We start from the raw sequence: 12,636 nt of genomic DNA, 5'->3' as shown, positions 1-12,636 counted from the left end.
CTCAGGTTACTTATACATATGTACATTTTTAAATACTAAATCCTATACGTTGTTCCGTAGGATTTAAGAATTAGAAAAGTGCGTAATAAAGGTGTTCCTCAGGTTACTTATACATATATACATTTTTAAATACTAAATCCTATACGTAGTTCCGTAGGATTTAAGACTTATAAAAGTGCGTAATAAAGGTGTTCCTCAGGTTTCTTATACATATATACATTTTTAAATACTAAATCCTATACGTAGTTCCGTAGGATTTAAGACTTATAAAAGTGCGTAATAAAGGTGTTCCTCAGGTTACTTATACATATATACATTTTTAAATACTAAATCCTATACGTTGTTCCGTAGGATTTAAGAATTAGAAAAGTGCGTAATAAAGGTGTTCCTCAGGTTACTTATACATATATACATTTTTAAATACTAAATCCTATACGTAGTTCCGTAGGATTTAAGAATTAGAAAAGTGCGTAATAAAGGTGTTCCAAACACACTATATTCGCGATACTAGAAATGAAGGTTTTGTTTGTTTCCGAATTTCGCGCAAAGCTACACAAGAACTATCTGCGCTAGCCATCTCTAATTTAGCAGTGTAAGACTAAAGGGAAGGCAGCTAGTCATCATCACGCACCGCCAATTCTTGAACTATTCTTTTACCAACGAATAGTGGGATTGACCCTCACTATATAACACCCCCACGGCTAGGAGGGCGAGCATGTTTGGTGTGACGGGGATCCGAACACGCGACTCTCAGATTACGATTCAAGTGCCTTAACCACCTGGCCATGCTGTACCAGAAATGAAGAAGATAAATTAACGTACGTGTGGGCAATGTTTATTTAACTAAGCCAAAGGAGCAAAGGTGGTGCCACAGGCGCACTAATTATGAATTTTGGGTTCTGGATTAAATTTTATGCATTCTTCTGACTTCCCTGAGAGTTATTTTCCTAATTCTATACATTTTTTAAAACTGAGACGACACGTAGCCATTGACTAATTTTTCGCAGAATTTAACAAAAAACAGTTTTGTTGTGAATTAAGTAAACATTACTTGAAACTTATCAGTTTCTGTCTAATTTTGTGCAAAGCAACTCGACGGTTATCTGCGCTGGTTGTCCCTATCTTAGCATTTATAGCCTAGAGAGAGAAGGTAGCTAGTAAACAACACCTACCGCCAATTTTTGGACTACCCTTTTACCAATGAAAAGCGGGGTTTACCCTCACATTATCATAACACCCCCCCCCAGATGGCTGAAATGGGGAAACATAGACATTGACAGGGCTCGAACCCGCGACCCGCAGCTTGTGAGTCGAGCGCCTAAATCACCAGTTAGTCAGAATGTTTGACGAAACTCTAAGATATCCGCTGAACTTGGCAGAGGTCACGTGCAAATGGTTTAAAACCCGAAAGAACTTGACCAACACGTGTTTCTAATTTGTTATTGCTTTAGTTTAAAATAATACCCTGAGCTAGTTTACTTCTTTGAAAGTAGTTACGACATTCTAATAGTTTACTTATTTTAGAATGTTTCCAATAGTCATTATCTTCTGTTTTACACAACACATGTTTCATTAGTGTTAATAAAAATTACGTCTGTTATTAATCAAAACTCGAAATTTAAAAGTAAAGTACCATTCTAAAAAGGCTTAGAACAAGCGACTGTTTGTGCTTCTTTCCTTGTAAAATAGTCCTATGAAACAAATTACATTTTCGTTACTCTTCAAACAGAAAATAGAATGATAAAAAAGAAAAAGTTAGAAACTAATTACATTTTCCTTGAATAGGATGAATAAAAATACAATGTTGTTAGCTTTCTTGTCAATTGTTAGAAAGTCCCGATCACAAACGTCAGGAACCTATCGCCACGAGTAACTTAGTGCTGTTACCCTCAACGCTGTGAAGAAGTCCACTTGATCTTTTGACTCTGGTTACCTTTGACCTTCACTCTCTTCTTATGTCTTTGAGTTGTCAATCGAAACTTGACGGTACTTTGGTGCCGAGGGGACAAAAATGTCAGATAGAAGAGAGAAAACTTACGCCAATGTTTCGAATTTCTGAAAAGCTTCAGTTATTTGTGAAGCAATTTAGTCTTCAGATTGATTGTGACGCATGACAAGACACTCAGAACGTGGCTGTGTTATATGTGTGTATATTTAAGACTTGACATGGGCGTGAAGTAAAGAGAAAGAAATATTTGTTAACAGAACAAATCAAGTCCTAGAACCACGTTACTCTACACTGTGAATAAATACGAAGAAAATCACACAAGTTGATTCATGAAAACAGTTTTAAGAAGAAAATGTCACAGTCGTTAGACAAAGATTACACTGGTCAACAATTTTTTTCGAAATCTCAGTTGCATAAGATTTTTTTACTCATTCTTACCCTTTGTGACCTGCTAAATTCAAATATGAAAACGATTCAGCTCTACATGCTCTAGTTTTAATGCAATTTTAAGTTTTTCATTCTAGCCTTTTGTGGTCAAATTAACACATTGATGTCTCCTTGTAGCCATGATCAGATCTGAAACAAAATCTAAACAATTTTAATATCTCTGTTGATAACAAGCCGGACGCTTTCTGTTATATTTGTGGATGCTTCACGCTTATTCGTCAAAGGCGTAATATAACGTCGTTTGTGAGGCGTGCTTATAAAGCGTACTTTGGACTTGCTCTTGGTGACCAAGACAAGAAATGGGCCCCACATATTGTGTGTCATAACTGCGAGGAAATGCTGCGTGACTGGACAAAAGGGAAACGTAAGGGTTTACCTTTTGGAATTCTATGACCTGGCAAGAACCGATGGACCACACAACTGACTGCTATTTTGTCTGGTCAATACAAAGGGCATTGGCAAGAAAAGCAGACAAAATCTCATATCCTAGTATCCCTCAGCAATCCGACCTACTCTGCACTCTGATGAGCTCCCAATCCCAGTTTTCAAAGGATTTCTTCCATCTGAAGATGTGGGTAGTGACCAAGAGCAAGAGACTGCTGATGAAACTCAAGAAATATTTTCAGAATCTGGCGATCCTTCTTATGAGACCCCACAGTCATTAACTCCTCAACAGTTTAGCCAGCCGGAGTTGAATGACCTTGTGCGTGATTTGGGTCTCTCCAAAAATGCAGCTGAAGTGTTAGCTTCCAGGATGCAAGAAAAGAATCAGCTGAGCCATACAACTAAAGTGTCGTACTTCCGAAATCGGGAGCAGGCTTTTGTGCCATTTTTACAGAGGAGAATATGTTTTTTTTATTGTCATAATATCTCAGGTCTTCTCCAGGAATTAGGGATGCCAGTATACCATCCAAATGACTGGCGATTATTTCTAGATTGTTCTAAGCAAAGTTTGAAGTGCGTTCTACTTCATAATGACAATGTCTATGCAGCTGTTCCAATTGGACACTCTGTGTATTTACGAGAGGAATATAATGACATTAAGACTGTGATTGACCTACTAAAATACCACAAGCAAAACTGGACAATTTGTGTGGACCTCAAACTGGTTAATTTCCTCCTAGGTCAACAAAGAGGATTTACAAAGTACCCCTGCTATCTTTGCATGTGGGACAGCTGAGCTCGAGAAAAGCACTGGAACCAGAAGGAGTGGCTCATACGTGAGACTCTGAAGGCAGGTATGCCAAATATTGTCAACGATCCAATTGTCAGTCGAGAAAAGATCATATTTCCTCCTCTCCATATCAAGCTGGGCTTGATGAAACAGTTCATGAAGGCGTTGAATACTGACGGTGAATGCTTCCAACACATATTTTCTGTGCTCCCTGGTTTGTCCTTCGAGAAGATCAAGGCAGGTGTTTTTGATGGACCACAGATTCGTGCACTTGTGCGTGATCAAGAATTTGCCAGAAAGATGAACGACAAGGAAAGAACTGCATGGCTTTCATTTGTGGTGGTGATGGCAAACTTTCTCGGTAATAAAAAAGCTGACAACTATGAAACCCTTGTAGCGAATATGTTGTCAGCCTTTCGCGATCTTGGATGTAACATGAGTGTCAAACTCCATTACCTGTACAGTCATCTTGATAGATTCCCTGAGAACCCAGGAGCTGTAAGTGACGAGCAAGGCGAGCGGTTCCATCAGGACCTCAAGACCATGGAAGAGCGTTACCAAGGGAGATGGGACAAACATATGATGGCAGATTACTGCTGGAGCATTAAACGAGAATGCTCTGAGACAGTCCACAAACGCAAGTGCTACAAGCAGAAATTCATGACTGAGTAGACTGCAATTGAGCTTTGCCTCCTCATAGTAGCAAATGTCTTATCTACTAATCAGTTTTATATAAATCAATTGAAATATAACTTGATATAAAATTGAATTTATATAAATAACTTGAATACATTTATACTATCTTGCATTTTCTTTTTTATTACCCAGCTATATTAAAGAGTTTTATAACATATTTTATTACATATTTTTCATGATAGACTACGACGTCAATGTGATGATGACGAAATTTTGAGATTTTCAAATACCTTGATTGCAAAAAAAAAGTAGAGCACTGAGGAAAAACTAACTTCAGATCTGAAATCAGGGCAAGAAATTATGTAATACCAAGTGTTTGATATAAATGCAACAAAAACTTTGTTGACCTGTGTTATCTGTATAGTTACAGTCAGAGACTTACTTTATTGTTCTATTGAACGACTAGAAAGAGATTCTGTATTATTCGACTAAAACAATTAAAATGTAAATATATTTTTCATTTTGCCAATCGAGAAAGATTTGACATCAGACTATGAAAGTAATATATAATCAGAACATTGGGCAAATAGAAACTGAGTTATAACATAGTTATAGAAACAGACAATCATTAAAATATTGTGAAAGAAATAGAAAAGGTTGTAACAAATATACCAATTTACATTTATTTTGGTGCCTCTGTTTGTTTCAGTGTAGTTTTCTTTTCTTTTTTTTGGATGTGACGTAAACTGTTGACTATGTATCGTGTAAGTCTCGCCTGTTCTCGCAATTTGTAAAAATGTTCTTGAGCGTAATGTAAAAATCAACAATACTTGTTTACAAAAATGCGCGAGATCATTTTTGAAAATTCTAGAACTCGCGTGATTGGTGTATAAGAATCGACGAGCTGAGGGATATATACTCTTCAAAAAAAGAAACGCAAAAAGGATATTTTTGTTATTTTAAAGAGAAATATACGTAATAACGTTACAAGCTCAGAGTATGTGACGTTACACGTGTTAAAGCACTGATTGTCAGACCAAAATTACAATAAAAGTTGTGCACTTTGAAAACGAATGAAAACATCGGATTTTTCGCCAAAACGCATTCGTGTCCAATAAATTTGTTTGAGAGATCTGCATGTTCTGCAATTGCAACATGTGCAAAATCCCTATAAAAGTGACGGGTTCTCGGTTTCCATAGCTCAGTGTTAAGCCACCGACACGCAATACAGTTACGCCAAGACTGACTGAAGCACAACGCAACAACGCCATTGGTCGATTGGAAGCAGGCGAATCTCGATCAGATGTTGCCAGAGCACCATCACAAGACTATGGAATCGTCACCAACAACATGGATCAACTCGTGACCGTCCACGATCTGGCAGACCTCGTGTGATTACGCCCGCACAAGATCGCTACATCCGGTTACGTCACCTTCGGGATAGGACCACCACTGCTACGTCTACTGCTTCAACCATACCAGGGCTGCGTAGGATTTCCGATCATACCGTACGCAACCGTCGACGAGATTCTTAGGCCCCATGTGCAACCCATCATGGTGAACGTCAACGACGTTTTTTTCAACATGACAACGCCCGTCCTCACACAGCCCGACTCACCACTGTCTTCTTGAGATACCACAACATCAACGTTCTTCCCTGGCCCTCCAGATCACCGGATTTAAACCCCGTCGAACATCTTTGGGACGAGTTGGACCGACGTCTGCGACGACGACAACCTCAACCGCAGACTCTAACTCAGCTTGCAGCAGCTTTGCAGGCTGAGTGGACAGCCATTCCACAGGATGTGAGTCGACATCTCATCGCTTCCATGGGCAGGAGATGCCAAGCAGTTATTGATGCTCACGGGGGGCATACTCGTTATTGACGTTGAGTGACGTTAAACTTCAACTAGTGAGCGTGGACTTCGCCTTTGCAGACTTTGGATGTTCAGCAGTGAATGTGCAAAGTTTCACACATGTCATACAAAATTACCCGGAATAAACTTGTTAACAATATGTCTCAAGTTTTGCCTTTTGCGTTTCTTTTTTTGAAGAGTATATTATTAGACAGCTACAGTCAGTGTGTTGTAGGCCTAGGAAGCTATAATTGTGATTAGCATCTATTAATCGGAAAAAATACAGAATTGTTCCAAGAACGTTTGTAGGTATCGGACATTATAAACCGTTCAACTTTAGTGAATAGCTTTGGACGTTATAATTTCTACGAGAACATTAAATGTCTTGATCAATAAGAAGTGAACTTGTTAGCGGTGTTAGGCCAATCGATAAACAACATCTAGATAAGTTAAGCAAGGTGTGTGATCATATAAACTCAGAACTACACCCTTGTCCAAATTAATTGAAACAAGACGGAAAATTACGGTTTTTTTCATTTTTTTTGCGTTTTATTTCTGAAAATCTAAAAAATTACTCACAAATTAATACATGATATAACCGCCTTTATTTCTCAGAAAAACATTAATCCGCTTTGGCATCGAGTCCACGAGTTGACTGCAATCTTTACTAATTTTTGGATCGCGGTGCCACACCTCAATTATGGCCTCAATTAGCTTATCTTTCGTAGTACAGTCTTTTCTCCGAAGTCTTTCTTTACAAATCGCCCAAAGATTTTCAATAGGATTTAAGTCCAGAGAGTTTCCAGTCCAGTCCAGCACCTTTATTCGCGTCGTAGTCATAAAATTATTCACAAGTTTCGATGTGTGGCACGGAGCTATATCTTGCTGAATAATGCCAGATCCATCTGTAAATCTCTTTTCAATTCTGTAACGACTCTTCTCTGCAAAACTTTGATGTACTGCGGTCCTCGCATCATACCTTCTACGATATGTAAGCCTCCGACGCCACAGTAGCTGAAAAAGCCCCAAAACATCTTCTTCAAGGGATGTTTTACGAACTGATTGATGTGAGATTCTCGAAATTTCTCACCTGGAGATCTGCGAACATGCAGATTTCTTTGACTCTGTACGAAGAAATGAGTCTCGTCACTGAATAACACCTTCCTCCATTGTTCTTGCATCCAGTTCTTGTACTTCAGATCCCATTGATACCGTTTCTTCTTCATTGAGTTGGTAAGAACTTGTTTTTTGACTGGTCTCCTTGCCCTTCTAACGCAATTTCGAATGACGTAATATTCCTCAAATTTTCGTCATATGTCTCAAAAATAGATCGACCGTACTGCAAAACACAGCTAATGACGCCGTCTGTGTTAAAAAATGACAATTAAAGGAAATCAGTGGGTCCAGCGAGCCTACACCGGCCGCCATGCTAAAATATTGTGAAATGACCATTCGTTTCAATTAATTTGCACAAGGGTGTAATTCGTTCATCGTGTACCTGGATCGTCGATAAAATATTCAGTTCTAGACCGAGTATAAGACTCAGCATTGTTTGTAAGTTTGTAAACCATTGTAAATAAACCATCATTCGTAATAACTATTAGTAATAACCATTATTATAAATTGCATCATTTTTTATGCTTGTATATTAAAATATATTTAAGTAAAACGAAAAGGAAACTATGTGTATCAAACTTGTTTGCAAATAGTTTAAAATTTAATATATATTAACATTTAATTAACTACTTCGTGGCCCAGTATGGCCAGGTGATTAAGGCACTTGATTCGTAATACGAGAATTGCGGGTTCGAATCTCCGTTGCACCAAACATGCTCGCCCTTTCAGCCGTAGGGTCGTTATGTGACGGTCAATCCCGCTATTCGTTGGTAAAAGAGTAGCCCAAGAGTTGGCTGTGGGTGGTGATGACTAGCTGCCTTCCCTCTGGTCTTACACTGCTAAATTAGGGACGGCTAGCGCAGATAGCCCTCGGGTAGCTCAGCGCGAGATTCAAAACAAACCAAAAACCAAACCAAGGAACACGAAGGCTATCTGCGTTAGCCGTCCCTAATTTAACAATGTAAGATTACAGGGAAGGCAGCTAATCATCACCACCCACTTTTGGGTTACTCTTTTACCAACGAATAGTGGAACTGATCGAACATTATAACGCCCTCATGGCTGAAAGGGCGAGCATGTTTGGTGTGACAAAAATTCGAACCTGTGACCGTCAGATTACGAATCAAGCGTCTTGAAAGAAAGATAAAACTTAAAACAGGTGCAGTGTAAGGGCCACCCTCATTCAAGTAAAGTGGAATATGGTGGCGAGACATAACACACTGGAAATTACTCTTGAGTAGGATCAATGCCATTTCATTATAGTCATGGACGAAGAAGTGCACACTTCTTAGACATATTATAATAATGAAAGAAAAGTGAAGTTTGGAATGATCGGAATAATTACTGTTGGAATAGATTATCATAGAAAGATCATATTAGTGCATACCGCAAAGGATAAATTACAATACAAGAATAATGCTAGTAAATACCACAGACAATAAATAACAATGCAAGACTCACACCAGCGAATACTACAGATGATAAATTACAATACAAGAATCATGTTAGTGAATATCACAAATGATAAATTACAATACAAGAATCATGTTAGTGAATACTACACTGGTGGTCTGTCAGCTCTCTTTAAGTGGTCCATGGAATAGTCTCATACTTACGTAGAGGAAGTATTTACAGAACCTGATAAAATCCTGACACATGTAAACGTAAAAATTCGGGTGGATAAACAAGAAGTGTATAAACAAATTAACTGGAAAAGTCTTAAGCTCTGCGTTGCACGGGTTTTCATTTAAGAGTAGGAAAATGTATTATTTATATGGGAGTATTAATACATGGTAAAGTTATGACCAGCCTACTGACGTCCCTTTGAGAAAAAAAGAAGAATGCTGTTTGTTGGAACTTCCTTGAGACGGAATATTGAGGTCAGAGTTAAAACGGAGTCCACTCTTAAGAGTTTTGGATTCAGAGAACTGGAGAGTGCCTAGAACTTGCAGACAGAACAGTTGTTTTTTTTATGTCATTTGTCACTATTGTACTTAAACGAGAAGTGATTTTCACCACTAGAGCTCCTGAAGTCCAAGACAGAAGCAGGATGATGGTTGAACCTGACCACAGACTAAAGCTAGCAAGCGTTACATTTACGTAGTTCGTCAATAAATGTAGGAAGTATTTCTAGAAAAGCAAAAGGTAAAATGCGGCAGATGTTTAGTACACTTTAACATCAATGGCACTTCAAACCAAACACGATTTAAACAGTGTGTGTGTGTGTGGGGGGTCTTATAGCAAAGCCACAGTGAACTATCTGCTGTGTCCACCGTGGGGAATCGAGCCCCTTATTTTTAGAGTTGTATATCCGTAGACTTACTGCTGTCCCAGCAGTGGACAATTTAAATGGTCAGGGCAAAGAAAGATACAATCGTTCGTCCGTCATATGCTTGCCAGAAGAAGGGCAGCCGTCATCATCGCATGGCTATTCTTAATCAATTAGTGATATTGTCTATCAGTCTTATAACACGCTCACAGTTGAAAGTATGCACGTTCAACAGCAAATAGTAGCACTAACCTTGTACCTTCATATCCATAGTCCGACATTTTAGCGTCTAGATCACGTCCAATTCAAGAACAGAACAGAATTAAACTTTCTGTGTACAAAATGAAAGAGATATCACAAGTTAAAACAATTAATATCTGAGAACTGCATCGTTAAATGCCGTGGGTAATCTTTGTTTGGATATGGACCATAATAATAATTGTAATCGACGAATCAAGATGATATTACTTAACAGACGAATCAAGAACTATACGACTACCATAACGATAGGTATCAGACTGAAGTTTCATCTTATTTATGCTGAAAGTCTTGCGAATCTAAGACTTTCAGAAATCAAAGCTTCATTTTCAATTCATAAGAAGGTAAGAGAAAATAAGAACTGTAATTTAACGTGGAAAAAAATTAGATATTATACAAATATTATACAAATTTTATATAAATATTGTTAGAAAATTAAGGCCTAACTGTTTATTGTTTTCTCTGACTATTCTGTCCATGGTACAGTCAGATGCCAATAATATGATTACAACTTAATCTCCTATCTGTGGTTCAGTCATGTGACAACGTGGTCTGTATTTCATCTCCGGTTTTTGTTTCAGTTATGCGCCAACATAGTTTTTATTTCATTTCTTGTCTTTGATTCGATTGGTGTGTATTTTGTATCCTCTTTTTGTTTCATTCATGTGACAACCTGGTCCTTATTTCATCTCTTGTCTTTAATCCAGTTATGTGGCAACCTGGTCCTTATTTCATCTCCTGTTTCTGTTTCAGTCACGTGGCATTGTAGTCTTTATTTTATCTCTTTTCTTTGATCCAGTTTGTCTGTATTTCGTTTCCTGTTTCTATTTCAGTCATGTGACAATATGATCTGTATTTTCTCTTTAGTTTTAGTCATGTGACAACGTGGTCTTTATTTCATTTCTTGTCTTTAATCCTGTTATATGACAACGTGGTCTGTATTTCGTCTCCTGTTTTTGTTTCAGTCATGCGACAACGTGGTCTGTATTTCGTCTCCTGTTTTTGTTTCAGTCATGCGACAACGTGGTCTGTATTTCGTCTCCTGTTTTTGTTTCAGTCATGCGACAACGTGGTCTGTATTTCATCTCCTGTTTTTGTTTCAGTCATGTGACAACGTGGTCTGTATTTCATCTCCTGTTTTTGTTTCAGTCATGTGACAACGTGGTCTGTATTTCATCTCCTGTTTTTGTTTCAGTCATGTGACAACGTGGTCTGTATTTCAACTCCTGTTTTTGTTTCAGTCATGTGACAACGTGGTCTGTATTTCATCTCTTGTTTTTGTTTCAGTCATGTGACAACGTGGTCTGTATTTCATCTCTTTCGTTAATATTCTGAAATTAAAATAAAGAAAACTTCACTGATCACATATATTTTGTCAGTTTGACTGAAGAACTGTTATAAGTGATATTTGTGGTACCACTAGAGTCATTTTTACGTCTGGAAAACGGTGTTGTAATTCCAAAGGAAAACAACAACAACAATAACAAAAAAATTCAACGTTTAATGTTGGACAATGTTTGGAAAGGGGAATCAAGTAGAGATATACAAGTTGCTGGCTTTTCCTTTCTTTTTCTACACACAGAAGACCCCCCGACGATGTTACGCTGGATTTTTCATCTTAACCAAAAAACATACTTAGTAATTTTAGAATGCGGAAAAGCACGTTTATTTATGCGTATAAACTGACCTTATTTCTAATAATATGCATGTTTAAAACATACAATACATAGCGATCCAGTTAAACACTTGTATCTATAAAAATAAATGTATCCGAGACCATTTAACTTCCAAAGATATAAAGATAAATACTATACGGAAAGGGGTCTTTCAACTGGCAAAAATATTCTAACATGTTTAACTTCTAGCACTGTTCTTTTGGATTTACCAAAATGTACAAGTCCCGAGACTTTTCCTTTGAACTTACAGACACGGATTCAAACATACAAATTACGAGATTGCTTTCTTATAGTTGTTCTGAAAAAAAAAAAAAAAAAAAAGACAACTCCTCATAGTAAATGAAATCGAAATCCGATAAGCCTGCAGACCTGCTGCTGAGCTACTGGGGGAAGGGAACAAAATGTTAAGTAGGACAACAGTATTAGTTTTGTTTTATTTAGATGATTTTTAAAAGTATCATTACAACACTTGAAAATTTCTTTAAGAAACGTATTTAACTGGAACACAGCATCAAGCTCTGACGTTAGTAAGGTTAAAGCATTTATTTGCAAATCCTTGAAAGCGCCAGTGCCTAATGAATGAGGGAATTATTTAGCATCTGCCATATTTTTCTATCTCGAAACAACTACCTTGCTTAGCCAATACATATTCTAAGATCTATGAATCTATATATATCAAAACTGGTAACTCTGCTGTTTATACATGTATATATATATTGCTACATGCGGTCAAGATAACCTTGTAAATAATTACCAAGAAAAATAAATATATATATATATTCTACTTAGATTGATAAATGTCACTATATTGCAAAAGAAAAGAAGTCACTGTAAGTCACTCGATATTTTAGTCCTTGTAATACCTAACTAAAATTCGTAATTGTTGGCCTTCTGTAAATGATTAACGTGTGCTATAGCATTGGTGTTTTAGCTCTTTTAGTTTTCAACCTGACCTAATAACAGAATACTGTTATTAAAATGCATTTAAAAATAATTTGCATCATGAATTTTTAACCAAGTGCCCTCTAGCGGAAAGTAAGTAGCTGGTAAATTAAAAAACCAACAAGTAGAAGTAAAGTTCTCGTTGATAAATTGTTAAAACTTGAATATCGTTCTATATCAAGTCTTGTGGAAAAAATATCAACCGATTGTGCATAATTTGTAATTTATTATTGTCGTGGCATTGATAGCATACATATTTCATTAGCACCAATATTGTAAATAATAAATGTTCTCTTTTCTGATTTTTGTTTGTG

Source organism: Tachypleus tridentatus, chromosome 6 (genome assembly GCF_004210375.1).
Source record: "Tachypleus tridentatus isolate NWPU-2018 chromosome 6, ASM421037v1, whole genome shotgun sequence".
Taxonomy (NCBI): domain Eukaryota; kingdom Metazoa; phylum Arthropoda; class Merostomata; order Xiphosura; family Limulidae; genus Tachypleus; species Tachypleus tridentatus.
Note: the sequence above shows the minus strand (reverse complement) of the source record.